Genomic DNA, 8,607 nt, shown 5'->3' with positions numbered 1-8,607 from the left:
GAAAGACCTTATCGAAGCGACTTTTGACGGGAACCCAGATGAACTGCCCTATTTCGTGGTCAGAGTACAGAAATTCCTGAACCGGTCGGGCCATCTGTTCCCGGATGACAGTTCCCGGATTGATGTGGTGGCCTCCCGCTTCAAAGGAGCTGCTGCAACATGGTATGTTAGCCTACATGCCTCCCAAAGCCCTGAATTGAGAGACATTCAGGCGTTCATGTGGGCTCTAAGGAGGCAGTTCGAGGATTTGAATGCAGCTCCTAGGGCAAGAGCCTATCTGCGAACCTTGAAGCAAGGGAAGAAGACGGTGCGAGACTATGGAGCAGAGTTCAAACTCCATGCAGCCAAACTGGTGGACTGGCCAGACCACATTTTAGCTGAATTCTTCCGACTGGGATTGAATCAAGAGATCCGGGAGACGGTTCTGAGATCGGTCGACCCCGTGTCCCTGACAGCATGGATTCAGGAAGCAGAGAATGCAGAGAACCGTTTGAACACCCTCAGACTGGACGTGGCGGCGTCAGGAGGAAGAAGTGCCACCCCTCACCAAAAACAGAAGACCTACAAGCAAACGGACGCGCAGAGGGAACAACGGATGAGGCAAGGTTTGTGCCTAAAATGCGGAGAAAAGGGCCATTTTGCAGCCGAATGTGGGAAGAAGCAGGCAAGTGAAAGCAGCAGCCACAGCACAGCCAAGACGACTCCGAAGAAAAAACCAATGGGCAAGCCCAAGTTCATGAAGGCCTTACAAGCTTCACCCGAAGAAGACGAGGGGGAGTCGAGCGATGAACCAGAAGAGCTGTCGGGAAACGAGCCAGTCCTGTTGTGAGAGGCGCAACCCGACAGGACCCCAAGAACAACGCGCCTCGTGTGGTGAGCACTCCTCCCGCACTTTGCCTGGGTTTTGTTCTGCCGTGTGGCAGGGACCCTAGTAGGACATCTTCCTTTCCTCTTCCCAAGAAAAGGCCACATCCAGATATTATGTGTAAGTCATTCTTGCAACCTGACTTGCAACCCTCAAAGCCAAAGAAAGCCTCAAAGTCAAGTCAACATGTCTGTGACCGTTTGTAGTTCAATTGCACAGTCGAGTCCAACTCTTCACGACCCCATGGATCGCATCATGCCAGGCCCCCCTGTCTTCCGCCGTCCTCCAGACGTTACATTGATAACACCGTCTAACTGTCTCATCCTTTGCCGTCCCCTCAGGGAGGAGGGGCCTCAGCACGGGACAGTGCCACGGAGTCCACCCTTCAAAGCAGCCATTTTCTCCAGGGGAGCTGAACTCTGTCAGCTGGAGATCAGTTGTAAAAGCGGGAGATCTCCAGGCCCCACCTGGAGGCTGGCAAGCCTGTCTGTAACAAACCAAGATGCCAACTTTGCTCTCATGTAAATCCTTGCAACACCATCACTGAACCCAGCAAAGCTAGCCACACCATCTCAGGTTCCCACTCCCCTCTCATCCTCTGATGTGATTTATGCAAGGCCCTTCTACCCTCTACATTGGACAAACAGGCCAGTCCCTTCAGCAAAGAATTAATAGATGGAAGTCTGACATCAGAAACTACAACATTCAAAAACCAGCGGGGAACATTTAACCTTCCAGGACATTCAGCTGCTGACCTAAAAATAGCAGTTATCTTACAAAGGAATGTCAAAGGCAGATTAGAAAGTGAGACTGCTGAATTGCAACTGATAACAAAGCTCAAGGCAGTGCATCCACCTGGACTGAATTGAGACCTAGGCTTCCTGTCTCATTACCAATGCTGATTTTTCCATGCTTGCTGCCTGCTTTGTTGTTGTTGTTGTTGTTCAGTCGCACAGTTGAGTCCGACTCTTCGCGACCCCATGGACCAGATCACGCCAGGCCTTTCGGTCTTCCACCGTCCTCTGAAGTTGGCTCAATTTCATGTTCGTTGCATCTATGACACTGTCTAACCATCTCATCCTTTCCCGTCCCCGTCTTCTTTGACCTTCGATCTTTCCCAGCATCAGGGTCTTCTCCAGTGAGGGCTCCCTTCTCATTGGGTGGCCAAAGTATTTGAGCTTCAGTTTCATTATCTGGCCTTCCAGGGAACAGTCAGGGTTGATTTCCTTTAGGATTGACTGATTTGATCTTCTTGCAGCCTGCTACCTCTCTGCATATCACACCTAATCCAATCACATCTGCCATTGTCATTTGCCTGCTAATGTCATTCGGCATCAGAAATCAAGTGACTTTCCAATATATAGGACAGAGGGACTCCCATTCTAGCTGTATCTGAAGACGTGAGCGGTGACTGATGAAAGCTGCTACTCTGCCACAGATTTCGTCAGTCTTCAAGGTGCTACTGGATTCTTGCTCTTTTCTACCGCTAGAGGCAAACTAACATGGCGACCCATCTTCATCTAGCTCCAAGGGATGCTTTAGGTCAGGGGTGGCCAAACTGTGGCTCAGGAGCCACATGCGGTTCTTTTACACACGTAGTGCGGCTCCCGGCAGGGCGGCTGGGGAAGCGAAGGGGACGCATGCCGCCCCCATCGGTCTTCCCTTCCCCAGACAGTGTTTCCCTCCCTGGGTAGGCTTGAGGGGGGGGGGGGGGGGGCGGAGAAAGAAAGCAGCATCATTATAGATGTGCTCAAAGAGTGCTCTCTCTCTCTCTCTCTCTCTCTCTCTCTCTCTCTCTCTCTCTCTCTCTCTCTCTTAGACAAATAAATATCGTTGGACAAATAAACATCATTCGCAATATCTGTTTTTACCCCTTTTGTTTTAATTTTTGGCAATCTCATCTTAATGTTAATAAAATGCAAATCTGCATGTTTTCCAATAAAAATGTGCGTGTAATATTTGTTCCTCCTGCCAGCCTAGCAATTCGGAAGCAAGAAATTGCAAGTAGATAAATAGGTACCACTTCGGTGGGAAGGTAACAGCGTTCCGTGCGCCTCGGTGTTTAGTCATGCCGGCCACATGACCACAGAAACGTCTTCGGACAGCGCTGGCTCTTTGGCTTTGAAACAGAGATGAGCACCGCAACCCTAGAGTCGGACTCGGCTGGCTTTCGAGCAAGGGAAACCTTTACCTTTACCTTAATATTTGTTCAGGTCTTGTGGCTCTCAAACATCTGGCGTTTATTCTATGTGGCTCCTACGTTAAACAAGCTTGGCCATCCCTGCTTTAGGTCACCCTGCATGGCAAAGGGGTCCGACTGGATGGTCTTTAGGCCCCTTCCAACTTTTAATTCTACGGTTCTTTGTTTTCTCTTTCCCCCCCCTCCCCACCCCAGTCTCTTCAGAGGGAATCAGCCAGGTCACCTACTCCTCTGTCGCTAGGCAACACCTCCCAGAGCCTGTCCACAAAAAAACAAACGAAACTTTAATCTTCCCCCTGCAGTGGCGTTCTTAGACCTAGCCTTTCTTACAGGAGGTTTTCACTAAAATGATTCAAAATGGCTTTTCCATTTGTATAATGACTACATTTAATCTTGGGTATATGGAGCACAGGCTGTTCACATCGCCATTCTGGCAGGGCACATGGGAGGGATCCACAGATCTCTGCAAAGTGAACACACATACTGAGAGCCAGTTTGGCGTAGTGGTTAAGTGTGCGGACTCTAATCTGGGAGAACCGGGTTTGATTCCCCACTCCTCCACTTGCACCTGGCTGGATGACCTTGGGCAAGCCATAGTCCTGACAAGAGCTGTTCTTGAAAAAGAGCCATTTGTGTCAGAGTTCTCTCAGCCCCACCCACCTCACAGGCAGTGTTCCCTCTAAGCCGATTTAGTGTGAGCTAGCTCACAGAATTCTAGCCTCCAGCTCACACATTTCTGTCTTAGCTCAGGAAGGAGGGCTCCAGAGCAAGCTAATTGATGCAGTAGCCAAATCACTCGCTCACAACTTTAATGCCAGCAGCTCACAAAGGAGAATTCTTGCTCACAGGACTCCACAGCTTAGAGGGAACATTGTGTCTGTTGTGGGGAGGGGAAGGGAAAGGAGTTTGTAAGCCGCTCTGAGACTCCAAGTGAAGGGTGGGGTATAATCCAATCTCTTTTCTTCTTCTTCTCATACATCCTGTGGTACGTATGCAGACATGTTAGTAAGAAAGACCCACCACACATTCGCTTTACAAGTGAAACTAGGGACTGGTGCCGGGATAAATGTGGGTTTGGTGTCACACATTCAGCTGCACCTGGGTTGACTATTACATGAGAATTATGCAATGCACATGTGAAGATCAAACAAGTGTACACTGCACACAGGTTGTATGTGTGTCCACTGTGACTTGTGAAAAGGACTGTTGTAATAAAGCATTCTAGTGACTGGGATGGCTAAATGGTGGCAGCATGCAATGAGTATCGGAGGCCCAGAACCCTGTCTATCAAAGGCCCAATCTGCATCTAGCATTTGCTCCGCTGTTTTACCAGACCCAGGCTGGAACAGAAATTCCCCTCTGCATCGCATGCCACTTTCACTTTGACTGATTGTTGGATTTTATGGTTAAGACACTGAACTTCAGGCTGTGGAAGGTCAGTAGTTCAGCAGTTCGAGACCCGAGTATGCTGCATGATGGAGTGAGCTCCCATCTCTAGTTCCAGCTCCTGCCAACCTAGCAGTTCGAAAGCAAGAAATTGCAAGGAGATAAATAGGTACCACTTCGGTGGGAAGGGAACAGCATTCCGTGCGCCTTGGTGTTCAGTCATGCCGGCCACATGACCACAGAAACGTCTTCGGACAGCGCTGGCTCTTCGGCTTTGAAACGGAGATGAGCACCGCAACCCTAGAGTCGGACTCGACTGGCTTTCGAGCAAGGGAAACCTTTACCTTTACCTTTTACCAGACTATATGTCGCTTTCATTTCCTTTGATCTCTCGGTTTTATGTCAGCCATCTGCATAGATTTATGGCCATTTTATGGCTGTTCAGGGGTGACTCTGCAATCAGTAGGGCGTTGGCCCTGGGGTATCTGAATGTGGTTTTGAGCCACATCTTTTTCTGTTCCAGTGTGGCTTTGGGGAAACAGCAGACCAAATGCTAGATGCAGATTGGGCCTCTAAAGAAACACATGGGGGGGGGGAGGCAGAGGTTAAGAAAACATCCAGCATGCCCCTGGGTCCTCAACAATGACTTCTCCTGACTGGGAATGCATTGGGCAAGGCTGAGAAACTGCACAGCAGGCTTCACAGAATGAAGCTCTGCAAAAGGCCGAAAGAAATCATTGAAATGGGATGATAGTCTGCATTCTTATCCACAAACCCCATCATAAAGCTATACAAAGGCATATCCTGCTTCTGAGTAGCCATGCAAATGCCCTCTGACCTGCAAGCTGTGACTCCGTGGGAGAGCCACATAGGAAGGGGGGCGTTGCTCAATGGCAGAGCTTCCTCGTGTGCAGAAGTCCCCAGGTTCAACCCCCGACATCTTCAGTGAAAGGATCCGCCAGCAGTTGGCGTGAAAGACCTGCGCATGAGATGCCAGGAGAGCTGCTGCCAGTCTGAGCAGGTAATGTTGACCCTGATGGACGAATGGCCTGATTCAGTATAAGGTGACTTCATGTTTTTAAGCCCCAAACAAACTTGCGCTCCAGTAAACCAAACATGATACTGCTGGTGTTCGGCACCTGGATGACTGGCACACAGCCTCTTTCCAGATTCATGAGAGTTCATTTCCCCCCGTCCCGTGCTTATAGCCTCCTCTCTGAAACATGGGCTGCTGCTGCTGCACTCCCTCGGGCGGGCGGCTCTGGCATGGGAAATTCCCAGAGATTTTTTATCCAGAGGCTATGGGGGTGGTGGAATTTGGAGAGGGGAACCTCAGTGCCAGAGAGTCCACTCTCCAAAGAAATCATTTCCTCCAGGATAATTGAGGAGGAGGAGAGGAGGAGATTGGATTTATACCCCGCCCTTCACTACCCAAAGGAGTCTCAGAGCAGTTCACAAACTCCTTTTCCCTTCCCCTCCCCACAGCAGACAACCTGGGAGGTAGGCGGGGCTGAGAGAGCTCTTGACAGAAACTGCTCTTTTTCAAGGACAGCTCCGACAGAACTACGGCTTGCCCAAGGCCAGCTGCAGGTGGAGGAGTGGGGAATCAAACCCGGTTCTCCCAGATTAGAGTCCGCGCACTTAACCACTATGCCAAACTGGCTCTCTGTCATATGGGGCTCTGAAGAACTGGATTTCTCTATGCACCAGCCGATACCTACCGTACTTCCATTAATGTTGCTGAATTTACAGTTTAGAAACGTCCCCTTATATTTTACAGTGTGAAAGAATTATTAATTTGTAGAGTTAGCCCAAAGTCACGTGGCCTTCACTTGTGCTAGAGCAGGGCTTGTCAAACTCGGCTCTCATTTGCCATGATAAGCCTGTTGTCTTCTGTCATTCTGGTTTGTGGGGAGGGAGTCTAGGAGCGTGTGAGTGTGTGGCTGTGAAAGCTGCTTTGTTTGCACGTGAGCTTGCAACAGCATTAAGCGGGCCTCCCTTCTCTGGGAAGTATGCATGCTTGACCTTGGACAGCAGACACTGCTAGTTATTAAGCTTGCAGGTGTTGGGGGGAGGGCTAACCGTGCATAGTAGCTTTAAGCGGGCTGGATGGATGGTGTGATTGGACTGATCGTCAGAGGGGCTGTTTGAATTTTGTATAATACCAGAACTGGCACCAAGAGGGTCAGTTCTGACACGGATAGTCTTAGCTTGACACATCCTCGTCTCTCAATAAATAAATCACTGCCAAGAGAGTGTTGTTGGGAGTAAGTTTGTTCAAGAGTCTGAGAGGGCTGAGAGGCTGTTCTCCCAGGTGTTAAGTTACCTTCAGCTATTCCTCATTCTGGCTCACCCTGTTCCCCTGCCACAGTGAACGTGCACACATCCCGCCTGCGTGCCAGTGTGTCTCTCCGTAAGGACGGGAAAGCCAATGAATGAAACCAGGGACCAGTACCTGGATAAATGTGGGGTTTGTGTCACATGGCCCACTGTACATTCATTGGCTGTAACATGAGAATCACTCAACAGGTTATACTTTATTGCAGAGCTATAGATGCAGTAGGAGCTGCGGTGGCTCAAGTGGTTAAGACGCTGAACTGCAGGCTGTGGAAGGTCAGTAGTTCAGCAGTTCAAGACCCGAGTGTGCCACAAGACGGAGTGAGCTCCCCTCTCTAGTTCCAGCTCCTGCCAACCTAGCAGTTTGAAAGCAAGAAATTGCAAGTAGATAAATAGGGACCACTTCGGTGGGAAGGTAACAGCGTTCTGTGCGCCTTGGTGTTTAGTCATGCCGGCCACATGACCACGGAAACGTCTTCGGACAGCGCTGGCTCTTCGGCTTTGAAACGGAGATGAGCACCGCAACTCAAGAGTTGAATTCGACTGGCTTTCGAGCAAGGGAACCTTTACCTTTACCTATAGATGCAGTAACAAAGGCACTGTTAAGAATGGCGTCGCTTCTACAAGCATAATGGGATATAGGGTATTTGTATGCACCACCACCCCTTCCTTAGGCCAATTAGCCACATTCCCACGTGCGGGAGAAGGTGCCCCAGGCCGTTAGAGCCGAAGCTGAGAACTGAAAGCGCTCCCGCGGTTCCCTAGAATCCCAGACACTACACACACCACCTGCAAGGCCATAGATAAGCAAGCGTTACAGAAGCCAAAAAGGAATGCAGCAGGCTTGGCAAGCGAGCACCCCACCCCGAACCCTTATGGCAGCATAGCTGACACCAGCCCCGGTCAAAGGGCCCAGCGCCCAGTCTGAGGCCATGGGCAAAACATGGCTGTAACATGAGAATCACTCAACACACACACACACACACACACAATTCAAGTGTGCAGTGTACATAAAAACAGAATCCTAAAGTTGGAAGGGATCTCAAGGGTCACCTAGTCCAACCCCCTGCACAATGCAGGAAATTCACAACTACCTCCCCCACCCCACTCCCTTAGTGACCCCTTGCTCTATGCCCAGAGGAAGGAAAGAACCTCTAGGATCCCCGGTCTAAACTGGCCTGGGGGGAATTCTTTCCTGACCCCAAAGTGGTGATCAGCATTACATGGATTTATTTATTTATTTGTTCGTATTTACAGCCCGCCCTTCCCGCAAGCAGCCGCAGAGCATGGAAAACATTTCCATTTATACAATACAAATTTTAAATTTAAAAACATGATCATAAATACTAAAATAGTGGTCACAGCTGATGACAAAGAAATGTTCTGGTTGTGGGAGGTTCCTGGGGCCCGCCCCCATAAAGTGTCCCTGCCCCTTGCAAGCAGCCGGACCGGGGGGGGGCATCCCAAAGCAGGGAAAGGGAAGGGCGCACCCCAGAGTGGGGAGCGATCTTGGCTCTGGCAAATGACCAAGCCAGGAGAAAGTGTGCAGGGAAAGCCTCTCCGGGAAAGACCGCCAAGCTAGCCACCTCTGGGTGCAGTGTCCCCTGGCCAAAGCTGGGAGGGCGGAGGGCGCCATTGGAAGCTGGCCTGACTTGGACGAGGGGGAGGGGGATCAGAGGGGAAATGGACCAATGGACCCTCTGGAAGACCTGGGCCAGGTTGCTCCAGGGGGTAACTGAGGATGGACGGACAGAGCCCTCCTTCTGCCCTGGGGACTTACGTGGGGCAGCAGCACTCTGGTGGGCCTCTCCCGGCCCCC

Source organism: Gekko japonicus, unplaced genomic scaffold (assembly GCF_001447785.1).
Source record: "Gekko japonicus isolate JY-2015 unplaced genomic scaffold, Gekko_japonicus_V1.1 scaffold458, whole genome shotgun sequence".
In the NCBI taxonomy this organism is placed as follows: domain Eukaryota; kingdom Metazoa; phylum Chordata; class Lepidosauria; order Squamata; family Gekkonidae; genus Gekko; species Gekko japonicus.
The sequence above is the reverse complement of the archived record's forward strand: the minus strand, read 5'-3'. Positions refer to the sequence as shown.